The 22,943-nt window shown below is 38.3% G+C and overlaps 1 long non-coding RNA gene across 1 annotated transcript in view; it reads left to right on the top strand.

Moving 5' to 3' along the window:
- Positions 1 to 21,451, top strand: part of LOC131478601 (uncharacterized) — a 240,890-nt gene extending 219,439 nt beyond the window's left edge. Inside the window, exon 3 of the long non-coding RNA XR_009244572.1 lies at positions 21,211 to 21,451. This is a non-coding gene — a long non-coding RNA (uncharacterized LOC131478601). The remainder of the gene's footprint in view (positions 1 to 21,210) is intronic.
- Positions 21,452 to 22,943: the final 1,492 nt, after the last annotated feature.

Raw genomic sequence — 22,943 nt, 5'->3', positions numbered from 1 at the left:
CAGAAAACATTTCGCTGGAACTTGGTGACTTACAGAGAAGGTAAAGGGTTATGAGAACTTGTGGATGCTGACCATATTTATGCCGTGGTTGACAGGGTGAGAATGATGGCACTGAGACAATGAATGCAGCAGGAGTAGACTTGGAAAGGAAGGAAAGAAAATTCTGGAAGTGTCAAACAGATGTTAGATATACTTAGAATGACTGTGTCTACAGAATTGTCCAGGACAGTTTAGGATGCTAAGCAAGACATAATTTTGTTTATGACTATTTTCCAAGAAAAGAGTAATACTATTCTCTTTACATCCCCTCTTATGTCTCAGAAATTTTTGAGATAATTATATGGTCTTCCCTAGCCGTGAAAGCCGGGGTCTTAGAGCACATGTGTTCAACTTAGTGACAAGATCTAGGTATTATTATATAAGTAGTTGGTAAGACCAGGTTAGAATATCAGATCACTCAGAGAAAGTGAATAGGAAATGTCAACTCTCAGAGGAAGGCAAAGGAGGGCCTTTACATAAGAATAACAGCATGGTTTCCAATTGCATCCATTGTGATTGTAAAGTGAAATTAAAGTATGTCGTTATAATCAAAAATGTAAGGAGAAGGATGGGTGGGGAATATGGGCAGGATGGAGGGGAGAGTGTGAAGTGTCACTATGCTAGTAACTATGAAATTTGTGAAATTTCAGTGAAATATATGAAATATATGAAATTTGTTCACTGTATACATATATTTTTAAGGTTTATTTATCTTTATTGGAAAGGCAGATATACAGAGAGAAGGAGAGACAGAGAGGAAGATCTTCCATCCAATGATTCACTCCCCAAGTGACCGCAACGGTCAGAGCTGTGCTGATCCGAAGCCAAGAGCCAGGAGCTTCTTCAAGGTCTCCCACATGGGTGCAGGGTCTAAAGGCTTTGGGCCGTCCTCGACTGCTTTCCCAGGCCACAAGCAGGGAACTGGATGGAAAGTGGAGCTGCCAGAATTAGAACCGGTGCCCACATGGGATTCCGGCGTGTTTAAGGCAAGGACATTAGCCGCTAGGCAACCATGCTGGGCCCCACTGTATATATTTTTATAAAGCAAAATATATGTTGGGAGAAAGATGACTTCAAAAGGAATACAATCATAAGGACCAAGGGAAGATTTGATCAAGTGATCCTCTCCCAGAGACTGCAAACTGGTATAGAACAGCAGCAATTTCCGCTGGACTCAGTGTCAGTGTCTATTGCAGGAACTAGAAGAAATTTATAATATCTGTTTCTAATGGAAAACAAATCATAGACAATGTCTCATTTTTTCAAGCTACTGTGACAAAAAATGCCAGTCTGGATGGATTCAATAACACAAGTTTATCCCTCATGATTCCAAAGGCTGGGAAGTCCAAAATTAAGGTGCTAGTCATTTCAATTCCTGGTGACGGCCCTTCTTGTTTTATATACACTCACATAGTGGAGAGACAGAGCTATGCTCTGTCATGGATCTTCCAGCAAGGATAATAATACCATCATGAGAGTTCTGTCTTCATAACCAATTTACTTTCCAAATATCATTTCTTTGGAGATTGGAGGTCCAACATACACAGTTTTTGGACACAGAAATATTCATTCAGTAGCACAGGCCTAGTGAAATATATGACACTCTCACAAAACTTTAGTTTTGGATGGCTATGATACAAATCAATTCATCTTTCCTGAAATAGAGTATGTGCTATAGCTATAACATTATATAATCTTAGAAATTTTTCTTCCTAGCTTCAAATGATATATAAGGAGATGTGTCTTTGTCCATAATTCCCTCAAACTCTGTCTTCTCTTACATTTTACTGCTCTATATCATAGTAGAGTTTAAGATTTCATTTTGGGAAGTATTGCCTTCCTACTGTTTATATGTACCTAATAACTAGAATCATTTCCCCCTATCATTCTCACATTTCACTGCCATTTACACTGTATCTTGTTAAACAAAAAAACCTACAAAGATGTTAATTCTGCTAAATCTAGAAGTTAATTGTTTATTGTCCTTTTATATGTACACAGCATATTTATTTGTCAAAAACACTTATAAAGAATGTACAGATAACTGGAACATTTTTTCTCTCTTTTTTTTTAAAAAAGAAAGGTCAAAGTTCTACTTGGCTAGGCATACTGATAAAACTAAAGACTCCCAAATAGCAATAATTTACAGAATGTGTCTGAACATTGGGAACTTATCATAAATCAGAATCTTTATTCCACAATCTATACATAAAGTAATGTTCACTTTGAAATCAACAGCTTATCTGTGCTGATGGCATCTAGAAGAGGGAAAATGTGTGAGAAAACAAGAACAGGTTTCTTACCACTAACATGAGGTATAATAAGCAGAATTTCTGGCATATCTATGGAGTTAAAACTGTTGTCGTTTAAGTTCTCCATGAAAATCAGTTACATTCCTTTCTACAATAAATAATATGAATGTTTCTGAAAATGATAAGAACTCTTTTTGGTTTACCATGTCCATGTGGCCGATCTGGAGTGGGAATACTGCCTGATGCCATACCTGAAAGTAGAGAACAGTGGTGACACTGAAGCAGTAAAAAGGGGGCGGGGCAAGTACTATGACATAGTAAGTAGGGTTAAGCTGCCTGCTGCCTGTGATGCTAACATTCCATATGAGCGCAGGTTGTGTCCTGGCTACTCCACTTCCTGCCCAGCTCCCTGCCTGTGGCCTAGGAAAGCAATCGAGGACAGCCCAAAGCCTTGGGACCCTGCACCCAAGTGGAAGGCCTGGAAGAAGTTTCAGGCTCCTGGCTTTGGACTGGCATAGCTCCGGCTGTTGCAGCCACTTTGGAAGTGAACCATCGGACGGAAGATCTTCCTCTCTGTCTGTCCTCCTCTCCGTATATCTGACTTCACAATAAAAATTTATTGATTTGAAACACTATAAATTGTTCTCTTATGCTAAGAACAAGGTCTTGTATATATCAATACTTAAATAGTTAATGTATATATCAATACTTAAATAGTTAATAAATAAGTTTAATGCAGTGGAGGTGCTATAGGTTTTTTTTCTTTTGTTTATTTTTAATAGTATAGTACAATTCCATAGGCTCTGGGATTTCCCTTATCCCCTCTGAAAATCCTCTCCCCTACCCTCTACCGAATACACTGTCATATTTAATAGTTTTTAAAGGAAAATAAGTACTTTCATTTCTTAAAGTTGTGCAATTCTCCTATGAAATATTACGTGTAGAAAATGGAATAGCTGGGACTTTTGGAGGGGTAATGAGCTTCGCTGGTATTATTGAAGTAAACGGTTCATAGTTTTAAATGATCTGTAGTTGGAGCTAGACTACTTCTGTATCACATAGTGGTTAAAATAGCTGCCAGTTTTTCAACTTCTGGACAGGGCATTGCACTTCCACCCAACTATAGTTCAAGCTCTTTCAGCAGCCATCTGTACACACAGTGCCCTTCAATTGTTAGCCTCTGAAGAGCTATACTTTTGGAAAAAATACTATTTTTCATGTTCTGCAGTGTAACCTATAAACTATACGAATACCCCACATTTTTATGAAATTGCTATAGAACTGAGAAAATAGGTATTGACTGAGGCAAGGGACTAATTTTGACACTTCCTTTTTAGAACCAGAAGTAGTAGTTTATCAGGCTATATGGAGTTGCAGGTAAGCTAGTGAATGGTACATTTTACAGCATCATCTTGCATGTAGGATTTTTTTAAAGTCTGCATTAATGAACAACTTTGCAATGTGTTTGTCTCAGTGAGACTGTGTTACTAGTTCAAGTCGATAGATATTTTTTACATACTCCATTGGAAAGTTTAAATCCCATTAAACTGACAATTGCATGTATTGATTAAATATATGAAATATGTCATTTGGGAGTTTGACATATTAACAGAATGCATCTCTACTACTGAATAAAAGCAGCCTCCCAATGAAACTTCTGTATATACCTAGACAACAAAATATCAGACTTTCCACCATTGCCTGTACCAACACTGTCATGATCCACGTAAAGAGCAGAAAATTGGAGTCAAGACTACACCTGATAGACTATTTTACTGCAAAGCACAGGGGATAATGGGGTGAAGAGAATGGGATGGCAGGGGGAGGAAGCCCTATACTGGCAAAAATGTATAATGTAAAAAAAAATTTAAAAAATTATGAGTAGTTATTTGAATGGAAGGAAAGAAGAAAAGCAAGGGGTATGATTTGCTCTTACCTTGGTAAATAATAATTTGATTTCCTTGGATATCTAGTCCCTTGTTGATAACATGAAAATATTGTGTTGTTCAAAATTTAATATCTCTGTGTCTTCAATTAGCTGTAATGTTGTATGCAGTTTAAATATACAATGAGAAGAAGAAAAATGGAAAATGACTTTTCAAAAGAATTGCTAATACATTTTATAAACTAAAGAGTTTAAAAGCCAACAAGCAGAAAAAAATGTATTATCTTCTTGCCGGAAATGTCTAAGTACATAAGTAATATAAAGGTTAACTCCTTGGGTCCTATTAAGCTATAAGATGTTGTTCTATCTGGATGTCTATGTTGCTTAAATTGCCCCAAAATTTCATTGAAATGAGGATTGAGTAATTAAATATGCTACAGTTACATCTCTTTAGTGGGAAGGTCATCAGAAGTTGAGAGACAATGGGAAGAAGGTTGGTGAGTAAATAGAAGCTGGATGATTAAATCCAAACCAGTTCTTACCAAAATTAAAGGGCTTGTTTTAGGGCAACACAAGTTCTTAAAGCATTTTAAGTACAACATAAATCAACTAGTTAGTTTATAATTATAAATTCATTTTGGTTGGGGAAATGAAGTGTTCTTATGCAGATTTTTTTCTGCTCAGCAGTAGAGTTGAAATGTAAGAAAACAGAGCAATGAAAACAGCTCATGATGTGTGCAGGGTGAAGCTTTGCCTTTACCAAACACCGTGGGTCCCATGGGCTGGGGTAGATGATTCTTAAGCATTAGCTTAGACTTATCCAATTAACTGTAAGTTGTGATTCTTTGTTTACTACAAAAGAGCTAGTCATTTAGTCCCCATAAGAGGCATTTTATCAAAAGCAATGCTCATATTCAGAGACAAAAAGCTTGGAACTGGATTATGGCCCTCCTTCCTCTCCCCTGAATCTCATAAGCCTGAACTTCATATGTAGTTAACTGTGATGTAGTAGTGATAGATTTTAGAATACAAATAGTCCTCAGTAAAAGAAAAATCTTAGCTGATACTATGAAATGATGAAACAAACCTAAAAAAAAAACCCCTGGTTGATGCATACAGGTATTACTCTTACAGGAGCAAAGAGTAAAATCTGGTACCCACTAAATTGAGCTTCAGTCTAGTTGTGGAATCCAGCTATCCCTTACTTGGAACAAAACACATTATCCATGAATTTAATTTTGAATTTCAGAAGAATTTGAATTTGATACCTACCATTTTTACCAACTAGAAAGCAGTTTCACATGAAAACAAAGATAATCAAAATTCAACCATGTGGGGAGGAATTGGTGTTTGGCAGAACAGTTAATATGCCAGATGGGATGCCTGAATCTCAAGTTGGAATGCCTCAGTATGGGTCACAGCTCTGATCCTGTTTGTAGCTTCTGAGTGTGCACCCTGGGAGGCAGCAGGTGATGGCTAAAGTAGTTAGGTATTGGCCACCCATATGGCAGAGTTAGGTTAAGTTCTAGACTAATAGCTTTGTCTTGGCCTAGCTCTAGTTTCTGCAGGCTATTAGTGAGTGATTTAGCAAATGTGGGCTCCCTGCTTGCCTCCTTCCCTGCCTCCAAAATATAACATTGTACAAATGGATAAAAGAAGATAATCATGTAAAGATCAGTGTAATATCCAACACATAGTATCTTCTCATCATTTTTGCTGGTTAATTTGACAAGTCAGGCAGGAAATTAACCGTACCCTAGTGGCTCCTTCTGTTTCCACACAGAGTATAGCTCTCAAATTTGGATCAAATTAGAAGTTATTCTTTGTCAGAACCATTATGGAAAGGGGCCAAAAGAGAGAATCATCCTTTAAGATGGTACAATTAAATACTCAATGTCTTGGGTAGTGTTGGTTTGTAGTTGTGGATACTGCTACCTTATTCTGACTGATCTTGTAAAGTTTGTGTCCCATGTCAAATCATTTTATCTTCTTTCACAGTGACTGATAGTGCCAAAATATTTCAGAAGTGTTTGTGTAGCCAAATGCATTTTTGAAGTGTCAGTCTATGATTCTTTATTTTATATTTATTCCAATCTTTACACTTTGTGTTTGGACAGTTAGACTGAATGATTACTCCTTTCTTATAGCAGAAAGCACAAATTAGTTTCTGGTTTCTTGTATTCAAAAGCTTGAGTTCTAGAGAGACAGAAAATACCAGGGTGAAAAAAAATATTTTAAAAGAGTACAAAGTACTAGAATAAATCTTCACTCCTCTCAAGGTTAGATAGATGCTGAAAATGAGGCTGGGGTAGGCAGAATCATGGCAACAAGCTTTGTTTGGAGATTTCCAGGGAAAGGGTATTGGGAGGTACTGATACTAATTTTTCTGCTGCAATTCTAGCTACCTCTGCAGAATTAAAACACAAGGAGCACTCATAGTTCATGTCAATTTACACGCTTTCCTGGTGACATGTTGGAAAGCAGGAGATAAGGCTGTGCCATAAAGATAGTGGGGTTGAGAATCTCTCACAGAATTTCCTGATGCTTTGTGCAGAACAGGAGTCTCACATAACAAGTTCCAAGGCCCTGGCAGTGAGATGGATCTGGTACAGATAGGTGATGTATCTGAATAGTCAGAATAGCAGGGTCCAGGGATTCAAAGAATGATCTTCATAGACAAACCACACAAAAATGGGTAGAATTGTGGATATTCGAGTGGAAACCAGAATGCAAGAATTTTCTATGCACCCTAAAAGCTTGTCATTGGGAAAGCCATTAATCTTTGTGAAATAGCCTGGTATTTCCTGTCTAAATCTCGGGAGCTCAAAAAAACTTGAATAATGTAGCTTCATATGGAGAAAGTGCTAAATTTGTGGAAAGAGATTGCTATTTGCTCAAGTACAAACAAAATCTGGGGATCTGAGCACCAAAGAAGCATGCTGGGAATAAAACTGTATATGCAACTTGATTTGGGCTTTATTCCAAGACTAAGCAGATACAATGACAAAGGAAGCAGGAGAGAATTGTTACTAGAATTGGCACAGCCCCTACAAGTTTGTGTGTGAGAGAAGAAGGATACGTTTAGATGGCTTAGGTCTGTGTAAAAGGCAGATGATGCTAGTTTCATCATGACCTATGTCACCAAGAAAACAAGGAGAAGAACTCCCCTGTTAAGACACAGTCCCTGCAGGTGAGTGCAAGAACCATGATAGGGAGCAGTCCAAACCAGGCCAAGGAATGGTACCAACTGGCATGCTTTTGGCACAGGCTGGGGGTGAACCAGGCTGGATCAATTCCTATCACACATTGATGAATCCTAGCACCAGAATGAAGTGTGAGTTGGGCCAGGTTAGGTCGCAACACAACCCAGCTCACATGAGGACCAGGACTGGGAGTTGGCTGGGCTAGGCTAGGATATAGCCCCCACCAGCTTGAGCTGGAATTGGGGCTGCTGGGCCGGGCCAGGTTACAGCACCCACTGGCAAATGCCAAGGTGAGGCAGGCCATGCCGGACTGGGCCACAGCACACATGAGACCTGGGGGGGAGGGGACGAAACCAGTAGGGGGGCTGTGAGAGGCTCCCCTCTGGACTACCACTTCCACTGGAGAGCATGAATTGGGATGGGGTAGCCCAGGCCAGGCAGGGCTACAACATCTGTTGGCCTCATGTGAGCTGGATTAGGGAAATGCCTGGCTGGGTTGATTATGCCTTCTGATGCATGCGTAAGTCAGAGTGGGTATGCGTTGGTTGGGCTTTCCTGCAGCATCAGCTGGCAGATACTGGCACGAGGCAGGGGTGGCAAATTTTGTCAAGATAAGTTGCAGAACCACCTGGAGAGTCCAAGATCTGGGAGTGGGAGTGGGCCCATTTGGGAAACAGTAGGCACATCCCTCTTGGGTTGCCACTTCAACTGGTGAGCCTGAGAACCAGGACTGGGGCAGGCATTGCTAGACAGTGACACCCGCTGGCGTGTATGTGGGCTGAATAGTGAGGTTGGTTGGGTTGAATTAGGCTTCAATGCCCATTGACATGTATGAGAGCTAAATGGGATGTGTGACAGACTGGACTAGTCTGCTGCACATACTGGCAAGCACGAGAACTAGGGCAAGGGTTGGGTCTGGTGGGAGTTATTGCAGGTTGCTGTGATAGGCTACAACTGCCACTGGTGTGTGTGAAGACTGAGTGTGTGTTGGGCAGGATCAGGCTGGGTTGCAAAACCCATTGGTTTGTGTAGAAGACAGGACTGGGGCCAGAACTGACCCAGGAATTGCAACCACCAAGCATATGCATAAGGTGATTGGGGCGACAGACTGTGCCAGACCCTGTATTGGCAGGGACACACAAGAATCAGATCTGGGATCACCTCAGATGAAGTTTACTTGGGGATCCCCCCAACTGAATTGCTGGACTCAGAACCCAAACCTTGGAGAGAATTGGAGGTTCCATGGTCTGCTTGTGGAGTGCATGTGTCACAGTTGAGCCTCCTCAGTGGCTTAGACAGAGCAGTGCACAGCATATCCAGATGCACATGTAGGACATGGCAGTACATTGGAGTCTGCAGAGAACACCTGGTACCACAACAGAAGACAGAGGACAGAATAAATTGGTCAACTACCCCAGCCATGTGTTGATAGTGAATATCTGGGCAAACAGAGGCTTTAAGGTGGACTATGTCAACCAGGAGATTCTGCAGAGATTTCATCATGCTTGGAGTAGTGAGATCAGCAGTAATTCAGAACTGTCCTTCTGAGGTGCAACGTGCCACGCTGGCCCCGCAGCCGACAGGGGCCAGGACAGCTGTGCCACGGCGCCGGCGTGTTCCACTCCGTGTGTACTCAAAGACTGCGGAATGCTAGTGTTTCGGTGTGTTTTCTAGTTGGTAGGCTGACGTGCGTGAACTTGCGGTTTGCTGTGGATCTGGGAATGTTGTGGTCTACAGTCGGCTGGTGTCTACACATGCACTTTGTAAGGCAGAATGTAGGTGGCCTTGACTCAAGTCCTTTCCATAATTTGTATATGTTTTTACAACTTCTCGGCTGGTACAGATGGTTTCTATATGAGAAAGTGATCCCTGGAGTGTTGCATGGAACACTTGCCCCGTGTGTTGCGGTGAAGTCCGTGCGGGAAGGGTTGGTGACGGGTCCCTGGCTTTCCAGTAGCCTGCTTCTGGGAACTGCCGCTGGCCGACAGTAGACTGTTCTGTCAGCATCCTGTACTTCAGTGTGAAGAATCCGTTCCTGAGTTACACTCATGCCTAGTTACACTCTGTAACAACACGTTTCTTCCCAGCGTTTCTTTACATTTACAATAAAGCTTACCTGTAGCAAAAAAAAAAAAAACCTCTTGCACAGGACACTCAGAGCATACCCCACATTGGGGACTGTGGAATTATGTCAGGTCACTAGATACACGGTATAAGAGGCATTTGGGAGGCTGGGTGTGGCTTCTTTCTTTATCCCCTTTCCCCCCAGATACAGCAATGAAAAAAAGAGAATGTGGACATGGTGATCTCGCCCACCTTCCTGTAGATCTTGACACTTATCACCCTAATCATCTATGTAAAATCATCAAAAAAATAAAAAAAGAAATAGAGTTCTGCAATAAGCCAAGAGAGATCTTGACTTTGTATTGTATGAACCAGTTTCAGAGAGAGAGAGAGAGAGAGAGAGAGAGAAAGAGAAAGAGGTACTGTTATTGAGAATGCTTACTTTCTGTAAGCTTGGAACCAAAGAGCTAGTTTTGAGAAAGGGTGATTTAATTTTGAATGGTATTTTTCAGACATCCCTGTTAACAAAAAATAGCCTCTCAGTATTAATTTTTTTTTACATACCCATTTCTAAGCCTAATGCCAGCCATATTGTATCAGTATTTCCTGGACAGGGACTTCTTTCTGATTTAGTTTTTTTAAAATTGTTTTTCATGAGACCGTCAGGTGACTCATAACAGAAAGCAAAGATACATTGAGCATAGGTGGACGTATCTATAGAATATATGCAATAGTTTGGAGCAGGCGTGAAGAAATGCAATTTGGAGAAAATTGGCTATTCAAATCTGTGTTTCATTGCGGTCTCCTGTAAAATGGGGCTAATAAATTCCTTCCCCTTGAAATCACTTTGTAAGGCACTGGGTATACACTTAATCAATGTTAATCATCAGTAAGATTTTTTTAGATTATCTGTTTATTTATTTGAAAGGCAGAGTTATAGTAAGAGAAGGAGAGAAAGAAATATCTTCTGTCCCCTGGTTCACTCCCCAAATGGCTGCATTGACCAGAGCTGAGCCAATCCAATGCCAGGAGCCAGTGGTGTCTTCTGGGTCTCCCACATGGATCCAAAGGCCCAAAGACTTAAGCCATCCTCAGCTTCTTTCCCAGACTATAAGCAGAGGGCCAGATAGGCAGTGAAGTAGCCAGAAGCCACTCTCCCTATGGGATGCCATAGTGGCAGACCGACTTGATTCATTCTGAGCGTTCCACCAGTAATGACAAAATAAGGACACACTCACTGAAAAGTGGCAACAATGAACATTTTACAAGCTCTTTATTAATTTGAAATAAGTGATCTATTCAGTACTCATAACTTTAAAACATAGGTATTGGAACATAGACTCATTTAGCTAGAAAATTTAGACCTGGTAAATTATGTGGCTTATCTCAAGTGGCCAGTTACCTACAGAAATAGCATAGTGGCAACAAGTTCTGATCTGTGCTTCTTGAACTTTACCATTCTTAAGAATTATCTGGAGGTGCAGATTCTTAATTTGTAGTTGTGGGATGAGCCTGAGGTTCTGCAGTGGTGACGACTTCCAGGTAACAGTGATAGTGCTGCCCTGCAGACCATACCTTGAGAAGCAAAGCATTTCTGTAACATTACTTTATGTTTCAAAAGTCTATCATATGTACCACCTGAAGTTATTCTCAGGAATATGCCCTAGAAGATAGCTTATCTTTGCTTCCTGGGAAAAATATAAGATGATTCTTTAAGACAGTATAGTCTCAGTAAACTGTTGTTAACTTGGTGAAAGACAGACTAACTTGTTTCAGCTAAGCAATTTTAATGTGACTCTGTACCATGCATGATTTCCCAATGTCAGGGACACTGAGGTTCTGTAATATTTATGCAATATAACACTACATTGGATTTAATTCAGTACTATAAACCAGCAGGCATTTTATGTTCTTGCATATATGCTGCAAGCATTGCTCTGCAGAAAATAGCAGAGATAGTTAATAGAGATGTACAAGTGCTAGAATGCTGCACAAACCGCCTTTCAGGATAGTTTTGGCAATGGTATCCAAATGAACTCGCAGAGATGACATACCGGAAATACATGGATCAATATTCCATTATCAGTCTTTGAACCATCAAGTGAGATCCACAGTTATCTGTTCTCTGTCACAGAAGCCAAATGAACAAGCACAGGCTGTTTCCTTGATGTGTAGTTGAAAGGCTGTGTGGCATAGAGGTTTACTGGATATTTGCTAGGGAATTAATCATATTGAAAATAAATGTTCAACTACACACACTCTTAGTGTGCAAAGTGTGCCAGAAAAGAAATCAAACTGTGGATGAGTTTATGTCTGGTAGCATTTTCATATATTCGGCCAAATATGGCTGAGTGTGAGAGAATTGAACTACAGTTCATTGGCCTTTAATAAAGTTATTTCACTCTAATCTTGCAACGGATATAAGAAAATAAGAAGTGCTTGATTTCAGATAGACACCAGGTGAAGTGGGAAAAAAAAAAAGAAGTCGAACTCAAGGAAAGATAACGCCACAGGAGCTTTATCAAATCCTTCTTGGCAGCACTGTGATTCTCAGTAAAGCTTAGCATGGCAGTTCAAAGCAAAATAGGGGCCTGACAAGACACTAACTCACAGAGCATTAGAGTAAGGTACACTAGGATTCCTTTCTCTCCTAGGTTCTTTCATTGCGATTCTCCTGAAGCACACGAGGGAGCCAAAGAGGTAAAAGAATTTATTCTTCATGGGCAGACTCATTTTCTTTCCTTCCACAAAGGAACCACAAAAAGCCTCTTAAACTGGCCAGCATTGTGGTCAAGGGAAATGTGAGGAACCTGTGGTAATCACAGTGCTGTGTAACACACAGCCACAAAATCTTCCTGACAAACTGCACATTTATGTCATTCATGAATCTAGTGGCCGAGAAACTCATCTACTTTGGGCTCAACTAGGGTGGCGTCATGTGCCCGTCAGTCCTGTTCCTGAGACTCAAGGTGATGCAGAGGTGCAAGTGGGCAATCGAAATGTAAGTTTTTATTGCTCACACTTGAGAATGGCATTATTGTGTCTGCCCTGCTCTTGTTGGTCAAAGCAACGAATATGACTGAACCCAAAGCCAAGGAATTAAGGAATATAATTCAACTCCTCCTGAGGTTATATTGCAAGATTACAATGCCCAGCTATAGCAATAATGAAGATTTGGATTATTCAGTAAATATCTTGGAAGACACAAGGATCTGAAACTTAGAGCAATTTTAAGTGAAAATGCCTGCATATGAAGAAAGACAAGACCTTAATAAAACATAGTATTCTTGGTTCAATGTGAATTACAAATGAACTATATTTTTTAACAGTGCAAGCATGTCTCATGCAGTATTGGATTTGTCTTGGCATTGACTGGTATAAACTGGGTTCACTAACTGTTTGGTTTATGGAATACTAAATAGTTTTTATTATTTACCTGAAATTCAGATTTAAAGAGATGTCATTTGTTTCACTTAAATCTGGGAACACTGAAGATTAAAGTCTTGAGAGTGAGAACCTCACTTCGAAAAGGTCACGGAGGGATGATACTTAGTTTAAAACAAGTTTGATATTTAATTTAAAACAAGTTTTGCAAAATTGTTTTTGCTTCCTGCCTCCCAGGAACATAATCTACCACTTCCTAAGTTTGTTCTTTCTTGTTTTCCTCCCAAAACACAATTTCCAGATCAGGGAAATATTCAGGCACTGCCAATATGGTTATGAGATAGCGATCTTTGTGACAAAATGGTCATTTGAATGATTAATCCATGTTTGTGCAATACCAACTCAATATTCTCTTCATTGCTTGTTTTTTTTTTAACTGTGAAAATGTCTGAGTGTGAAATAATGATAGAGACCCACTGAAAAAGCTGATAATTCAGTGCTTGACAAAACATTAATCTTTTCATGTGTCCCAAAATAACTATTTAAAAGTGAGATTAAACATTATGAGAGAAAAAGCAGATTGTATAATCCTTCAGCAAAAACTGAGAAATCTATTTTAAGGGCCTGGTGTGATAGCTCAGTAGCTAAATCCTCTTCTTGCAAGTGCCAGGATCCCATATGGGCACTGGTTCGTATATTGGCAGCTCCATTTCCCATCGAGCTCCATGCTATGGCCTGGGAAAGTGGTGGAGGATGACCCAAAGCCCTAGGACCCTGAACCTGTGTGGGAGATCCAGAACAAGCTCCTGATTCCTGGTTTCAGTTCTGCTCAACTCCAGCCATTGCAGCCACTTGGAAAGTGAACCAGCAGATGGAAGATCTTTGTGTTTCTTTTCTCTGTAGATCTGCCTTTCCAATAAAAATAAAGAAATCTTTTTAAAAAAATCAATTTTAAGACTATCTTATGCATCCATTTTTTCTATGTTAAATACATTGCCATGGCTGGATGCTCAGCACAGGATATCACAGGCTGGAATGAGGGTGTCATATATACTGAATTCCATTTTAGAAAGATTCTACTTTGAAGTATCTTTTGCCGTTACTGTAGGTAGAATTCAGTTCTTTCCACTTATGAAATTGAAGTTGCCCTTCCTTTGCTGGCTGGCAACAGGGGCCGCTTCTGAGTTCTGGAGATGATCTGCATTCCTTGTCATGTCTATCTTCAAAGTGGCGATGAAGCTTCAGATTCTCACTTTTCACTTCTGCAAACAGCCAAGGAAAATGTTCTGCACTAAAACAGCTCATGCACCTAAGTCAGTTCCACCTCTCAATGCTGTCTTTGTCATAAGGTCAAATCAATGTCCAGTTTCTTCATGTCGGTGCCTATATTAGGATTCCCTCTCCTTCCAGCCCAGGAGGGTCCTTGCACAATCCCCAAGCCCACTATTCCATTAAGCTACATGTAGCAAAACCTGTTTCAGGAGTGGTTCTGTTCTTTTTCTTTAAGATTTATTTATTTTTATTTGAAAGGCCTATCATTACAGAGAGAAGGAGAGACAGAGAAAAAGATCTGTCCATTGGTTCACTTCCCAAGTGGACATAATGGCTGGAGCTGAGCCAATCCAGAGTCAGGAGCCTGGGGCCTCCTCCAGGTTTCCTATGTGGGTGCAGGGTCCAAAGACTTTGGGCCTCCCACACTACTTTCCCAGGCCCTAAGCATGGAGCTGGATGGAAAGTAGAGCACAAACTGGCGCCCATATGGGATCCCTACAATCGCAAGGGGAATATTAGCTAATGAGCCATTGTGCCATGCCCTGTGAAGTTCTTCATAGCCTTAATTTCCCATGTAATGTTTCAGTGCTTCTTATAATGGTACCTTGCAATAGCCTAGCCCAGAAGAACCTCTGCTGTATTCACTGACTCTCTGGTTGCTGTAGCATTTTGGGGGTGGGGTGGGGTGGAGGAGGTGAACCCACTTCTTCCATTTTGTTTTATTTATAACTTCTATGGAATGCCAGAAATCTCCTTTTATTTAGTTAGATAGATACAAATAAAGGCATTTCTTTCATCCCACTTTTCCAAAGCAAAATATACCATAATTCTTTTATTTCCAGTTAAATTTTGAAATATGGGTTCTCTCTGGTCATCTATCATTTGCATGTGTATACTGCACGCGAAAACGATCCTGTGCTGGAATGAGCTATCCACACAATTTTCTTCTGTTGGAAGAGGGATTTATGTTCTGCTCTTATGTACTTGCTGGTTGGTGTCAGAAACTGGTCCCAGGTTTAATTTTTCTGTGAGGATTGATTCACAACTCAGATCTTTCATTAACCTTCCAGGACATCATAATTAGTGATTGTTCCAGTCATTCCAGAAGATGGCGCTGATGCTGTTTCTGCAGCAGAGAGCAGCATACTAAGAAAAAGAAAGGCTCAGTAGGATATTTTAGCATTCCTAATAATAAACAGTGCATCCACATTGGCAACAAACTGCATTCAAAATACCTGTTATGTTATTTTCTTGCTTATGTGGAACTGAGTTTTACAGAAATTATAATTACAGCTTACACTCCTAAAAGTATGTTGAGGCAGAAGGAGTGGAGACCTATTGAAATCGTGAATATCATGCCGGTGGGTTATGTCCTATTAATTAGTGCTGTCATGGCTTGCTTTTTGTTTCCCTTTCATGTGAGCGGTAAATATGCAGGATTCAGGGAAACTGGGAGTAAGAGTTTAACAATATGAAATCAAGAATAAAAAAGTTTTCAGACAAATTCATGACACTGAGTACCTCAAGAACATAGCATATTTCTTCTAAAGACATATTAATTACTTATATGATCGTCTGTTGGTAAGCATTTGGTTTGACTTCATGTCTTAGCTATTGTGAATTGAGTTGTTGTAAACATGAGTTGGGTATCTCTTTCATATGTAAAGTTCATGTCCTTTGCATTTATTTCCAGAAGTGCATAGTTTGTACCATATGGTGTATCTATTTTTAGTTTTCTAAGGAACCTCAGTACTGTTTTTTATAATGGCTGTATAAATTGCATTCCCATTAATAGTGTATTAGGGTACCATTTGCTCTAAGCTCTTTCCAGCTTTTTTTTTTTTTTTTTGCTTTTACAAAAAACATTATAACTGGAGTGATATGATACCTCATTGGTATATGCATAATTGGTACATTATTCAGCATTTGCTAGATTGAAATAAGCCATACCCAGAAAGACAAATATGGCATGTTTTATCTTACTTAAGGCCAATATATAAATAATGTATAGATATCAGGTCATTGGGTATTTAGTTATAAATATTGCTTTACTGAATCATAACATGTAAATCACAACAAGCTCTTTTTAAAAAATAAATGGTGAGGTGATAGGATTCTTGGGGGATACTAGTGATTTTTGTTCTTAATTTAGATGTTGGCTGTGAGTATGTTCATAGAACAAAAAACTCTTATCTGTACACCTAAGTGCAGTTCTTGGTCTGTATTACATTAAAATGTTTCAGGATATATATTCCCTGATAAAGCCAGTTACATAACAGAAGTCACTGCTTTGTCTCTGAAACAGTGCCAAGCACATATTGGGCAGTCAGTAAATTTTAGTTTGATACTATGTGTCTGACACACTGTGAGGTACTATTTAATACATTATCACATTGCTTGCAAAGAAAATATCATGTTACCCACGTTTTACTAAAGTTACAAAACAGGTTTAGAGAGGTTAAGTAAATTTGATGAAGTTATAAAAAGTAAATGGCAGTGTTTAAAACTGAGGGAGTCTGTCTTTCAATCTGGCTCAGACATGTCTTCAAGTTAGAGATAGTAGCAGAGGTACAGAATTTTCATATAATCTAAAAGCCACCATAATTGAATGCTGCATAGCCAAAGGTCAGATCCAGGTTAGATGCACAATAAAGTCTATCCAGACAAATCATTAGGTTTTTTTTTTAATCAAAGATTTATTTCTTTTTACCTGAAAGTTACAGTTAGAAAGAGGTTTCCTGGGTCTGAAGATATGCTAAAGTGGACCTTGGAAATATTTTCTCTTCCCTGGAGCAACAAAACCAACAATGTCTCAGGACTATCAAAAGCACTTCAACAACACCCTCATCACACTTTTTTACACATCAGTGTCTCTAGGACATCTTCAAAGGACTGTCCTCCATCCTCTGGTGCTGATGTAGTTTCACAGCAAGAGCAGCCCTCTCCTTGTCCTCCCCTGCCAACACAGGAGGAAAAAAAAAAAGACTGAAAAGTGTCCCACTCACCTTCCTGCATATCTGATCCTCCCCACTCTAATCAGACGCCCACATGGGCATGCATCCCTTTCAACTATGTGAACAATATTTAACATATTTTTTTAAAGAGAAAGATGGAGAAGAGAGACCTTCCATACACTGGCTCACTCCTCAAATGGCTACCGTGGTCAGAGTAGCTGGTCGGAACCTGCAGCCAGGAAGTTCTTCCAGATTACCCATATTGGTGTAAGGGCCACAGGGCTTAGGCCATCCTTTGGTGGCTTTCCAGGCCATTAGCATGAAGCTGGATTGAAAGAGGGGCAGCCAGGTCTTGAACCAGTGCCCATAGGGATGTTAGTGCTGCAGGTGGAACATTAGTGTGCTATGCCTCCATGCTAGTTTCAAGTTGTTAATCAATGTAACTATGATAAAGCACATGTGTGACTGCTTGTGCTTTCTTTCTTTAAAAATTACACTAAAACATAAAATGTACCATCTTACTCATTTGTAGATGTGAAGTTTAGTAGTGTTAAGTGTTTTCATGTTGTTGTGGAACAGACCTCACGAACTTATTCATTTTCCAAACTTGATACCTGTGAAAAGCAGTTGTTTTTCCCTCTCCCCTGTTCTCTGTTCACTATCATTATACATTAACTTTCTATGAGTTTTAATACTCTACATATTCCATGTAAATGAAATGACACAGTAGTTGTCTTTTTTTAGCTGGTTTATTTCATTAGTATATCTTAAATATCCTTCCATGTTGTAGCATATGACAGAACTTCCTTGTTTGTAATCTTGGATTATATACTCTGCTGTATGTATAAAATTCATATGTCAAATGGACATTTGGATGAGATTAGAGAACACAGTGACAGAAGCCTTTCACAATCTTTTTTCAAATAAAAAATTGTAAATACTGGCTTAGTAAGTACTTTGCATATCCTAGGAATGTTTATCTAAATAAGAATTTCTTTAGATTTATCTGAGTCAGTTTGAATAGCATATTTTGCTATGACCTAAACAAGTGGGTTTCAATTGTTACGTTTTATGGACAGATGAGAGAAAAAAGTCAAATTTTCAAGTGTCACTGATTGAAACATGTATAGGATATAGATGCAAATGTGTTAAGCACATTTCTGGAAAGTGTTGACATTTAAAGGAACTGAAAATATGATACACAAAGGAGAGAATAGCATCAAATTAAAGTATTTTAATATAGGGAATATATGGTATTTGTCATTTTGGGACTGAGCATAAAGGTTTCCAGTTGGGAGCACTTTTTTTCCAAATGGTAGAATTTAATTCTTCTTAATGGCTGAGTAGTATTCCATAGATTAGATATAATATACTTTCTTCATCCAAAAATGAATATGTCATCTTACATGTGATTACTTACAAAAATTATTCCTGATAGTCAGTTAATTTATATTCAAATTTTTCCTATTTGTTTCCTTGTAAATAATTTTATAGCTGATGTTTTTTGAATTAGGATCAATCCACACAATTGATGTATAATACTTGGCTATTAGCTGTTATTCTCTTTTAACTTAAAACAATCCTCTTGATATTTTGTTTCTTATGCCATTTACTTCAAGTAAATTGGGCTAATTGATATGTGTAATGTCTTAATTTGAATTTTTCTGATTTTTTTCTCATGGTGTATTTCTTTTTTAACATTTTGGCCTATTGCTTTATTTACTATACACTCTGATATGTAATGCAGATGCCGCAAGTGGTGACATAGCTTACCCTCCTGGCAATTTTTGAAGAAGGAATACTTTTGCATAAAGGCATTCGGAGCTTTTAGTCAGAATCCTGGCAGGAAGCAGATAACATATTTAATCTGAGCACTTTGAGCAGAGTGTAATAAAAGCATATAAATACATGAACAAGGTTTATAAAAACCAAAGAATAATATAGCATCTTAGATTTTAAATTGTGGGAGTCATTACTAACACAGACAAGAGATGAAAGGAGTGGTTACTACAACCCAGAGGAGAAGACTTATAGTGAGGACTACTTTGCAAGAGCTGTGGTTTTTGGAGAGGATTTTAGCCAATCCAATACAGTCCAGTGGGAGAGTTTTCAGGGCAGAAGATTATTCATGTTTTCCTCATCTTCCATTTGACCAAACTCAAATAGAAACCAGGGGACAAGGAAAGTTGCTACTTTCACAAGTATGTTCTCTCAAGGCACAAAGCAAAGAAAATAGAGAGTAACAAATGGGAGAAATAATTGCAACTTTTTTTTTTAAAAAGTAGCCTTTTATTAGCTATTTCTCTTTGTCTGCCTTATGCTTTCTGTTAGCTAGTGGTTGATCTGTTTTTGCAGACTTGAAAGAAATAATTTCTGTTCTATTGACTTCTCTTCAACCTCATTATTTTTACATAATTTTTTTCTAATGTCTCATGTGAGTGATCTATTAATGAATCACAAGGAATTGTTGAAAAGGACACAAATGAACAGAAAGTGCAGAAATGCAAAATTCACAGCAAAAATAATTGGATTTGAAACCAACCTGTATGTTGAAACAAGCCATTCCCTAAGAAGATGAGCAAAACAACTTCTCAGGCATATTAACAATGAGCATTATGCGAGTATAGCCACTGAAAATTAGAGATGCAAGAGGATTTAATTCATTTGGAAGGCAGAATTAAAGATACAGGTATCTTTCACCTACTGATTCACTTCCCAAATGGCCACAATGATCAGGGCTTGGCCAAGCTTAAGTCAATAGCAAGGACCTCCATCTTAGTCTCCCATATGCATGGTAAGTGCCCAAGTACTCTGTTGTTTTCCCACATACATTATCAGAGAGCCGATTTGGAACTGGAGTGTCTAGAATTTAAACCGGTGCTTACATCAGCTTCTGACATAGGTAGTAAGTGCTATACTACAATAGCAACTCTAAAATATTCCTTTTAATATTTACTTCCTACATTTTTCTTTTCGTTCTTAGGCTTCTAGTTCAATGATTGGTTAATTTATATTAGTTAATTCTATTTTGTCAGTATTGAGGGATACAATTTTTCTATCACTGTGTTCTGAGGCCATCACTCTTTCATTGTGCCTCATCATCTGTTCTTTCAAGCTTCCTGGATCCATAATTTAGTAAATGAAGGTGCCATAAATTGTAAATAAATATTTTAATGGACACTAAGTCAAACAGTATTTTTCTATGTATCAAAAAACACAGGATGACTATAAAGTAAACAACTGTTCCAGGATTATAGGAATTGGTTTTTAAGAGGCTATGATAAAATTACAGTAGCAACATTACATATGGAATGAATATGGCAATAGTTTACATCTCTGAGACTCCACTTCCAGTTTGGCTTCCTGCTGATGTACCAAGGAAGGCAGCAGCGGATGATCCAGGCACTTGAGCCCAGGGAACACAACTTAGAGACCAGGATGGATATCCTGGTTCTTAGATTTGACTTCTAAACCTGTAGTTTGGGCCATATGAGGAGTGAACTAGCACATGGGGGTTTCTCTTTTTGTCCCTCTGCCTTTCAAAGAAACATCATTTCGATAATGTTACAGTGAAAATTACTTTCCAAAATATGGTTTTAGAAATAGAAATGATATGTTACTTAGTGTTATAAATGTGTGTATATATATATATATATACCTATGTATTATATTTATAAATCTACTATTAAAACAGGAAAAGTTGAATCTTCAACTTTATCTACAGTAAGTCTTTCAATATCCATGTTGGAAGGAAGGAATTATATTTTGGTGTATCAGTGAGGGGTTGATGCATTTTCTAACTGGAAAAAAAGGCATTTCCCTTAATATGGTATTTTGTGAAAGGGGAAAATATTAAATATGAGTTCTGTCCCTTATAGACTATTTTCTTGGGAAAGTTATTTAACCCACTAAACAATGTGACACAGTGTGAACATGACTTATCTGCTCCAAAACTCATCTTGAAATTGGATTGCCATGGTAGTAATGTTAGGAGACAATTTAAGAGGTGATTAGGATGATTAAAGGTTTGAATACTTTTATCACAGGAAGTGAGTAAATTCTGAGAGTGGATTAGTTCTTCCAGGGGTGGGTTGCTTGTCATGAGGGTGAATGACCCTAAAGCAGCCCTCTGCCATTGTGCTTTGTCTCTTTTATAGGCATGTGCTCTTTTGCTTTTTGTCATGAGGTGAAACATCACCAGGCTGTCACCAAGGTCATGGTCATGGACTTCCAGTCTTCAGAACTGTGAGCTACATCAACATTTTTCTTTTGTTTTAAAAATAATCCAGTGTCAGATATTCTGTTATTAGCAGCAGGAAATGGATTCAGACTCCAATTACCTCATTGGTAAGTCAAGAATATTGCTTCTTCTGTAAGGATGTTTTATTTAGAAGTGGTTTTAGTCATAAAATACTAAAGATGCTGTTTGATACACAGAAGATGATTGATGCTATTAATCAGAAGTTAGCTTGTGCACGATTGTTAAGTGATTGTCTCTGCTCTTCTTATTCCTCCTTCTGAGGTTCCATAAACTGTGGAACCAAGACATACTTTAGCCTATTGTCTCACGCAGTGCTGAGTACAGTGTAGTAGCCTCACAAGTATTGTCTGTGTCATTTGTTAATGCATGATGGTAAAGAACAGTGTGAAACAGACATTTAGGGAAGAGGGGAGGACAATCAGTTATATTGTTAGAACTAAAATAGAGGTATACACTGATAAATCATCTTGGGGGGGGGAACAGCTCAAATTGTGACTAATGAAAGTTACGAAAGCACTATGGAAAGAAAAAAAGATTTGCATTTTAAACTTGATTTGATTCACTTTTAACTAAGCTGTGTTTTCCTTGCAAAATTCTGAATTTAAATTTCCACATCTATGAGAAAATTAAAAATAAAATCTATAAAAGTTGCTAGGTATTAAGATGTCAGTTGCATAGTATTGTTTGAGGATGAATTGTGACACTATTTGTCTATATGTATTGTACTAAAAGTAAATGAGACCTATAGTAAAAAATCAGTAAATGTTTCTTGAAGCAACATTTTTTTTGAACTAAACTAAAATTTCAATCCTAGCTTTCAAGTAAATTTTAAAAGAAGCATTTCTACTGTGACACGGTAAGATCAATCCTTTGGTCATTTTTCATAAAAATTGTGTGCTTTTATACTAATTTTGCATTTTCCTATGATACATAAGGTGACTAATTTTGTAAGAAGGATTTTAATTTTTTATAGAATGGTCTAAAGAAAATACATTATAATGCACAATGTGGTTTTTATGAACTGTGTTAGAAATGAAAGCTGATATCTGTTTTTAGTACATGGAAAGGTATGATCAATCAGAATTAATGATGCGTACATTTAGAGTTGCTTGACAATAGATATGTGCATTTCCTTAATTCTCTTTATGGCCATGGCTTTCTCATTTATTTTGTTTATTTAGCAACATTTAGCTTATTCTTTCAGGGTACACACACACTTACATCTGTCACGTAGGCTTAAATTCAGCTATACTTCGTGAAAAATAACATTATTGCTCTACTAATTTGGAAGAATTGCTCTTGTTCTAAAGATTCTAATAAACTACTGTATTGATAGTCTGAGTGATCGCTTGTCATCTGTGAAGCAGTTAAGCAAACAGCGGACAGAATGTACCAATTTTTTGTAATGACCCAAATAAGCACTCTCTGCAACTAAGCCTAACTAATGAGTATGTGTCAAAGCACAAGTATATTTTATCTCCAGGATCTCAGGTGTTTTTCTTCTGTCTTAGACGATCTTTTTCCTCCTTAACACACAATTTGCATTGATGAATCAGAAGCTGACATTCTGTTTTATAATTATTGTCTGCAAAGTTATTTACGGACAGTTGAATACATTCCTAATATTGA

The sequence above is a fragment of the Ochotona princeps genome, chromosome X, assembly GCF_030435755.1.
Source record: "Ochotona princeps isolate mOchPri1 chromosome X, mOchPri1.hap1, whole genome shotgun sequence".
Classification (NCBI taxonomy): domain Eukaryota; kingdom Metazoa; phylum Chordata; class Mammalia; order Lagomorpha; family Ochotonidae; genus Ochotona; species Ochotona princeps.
The sequence above is the reverse complement of the archived record's forward strand: the minus strand, read 5'-3'. Positions and strand labels throughout refer to the sequence as shown.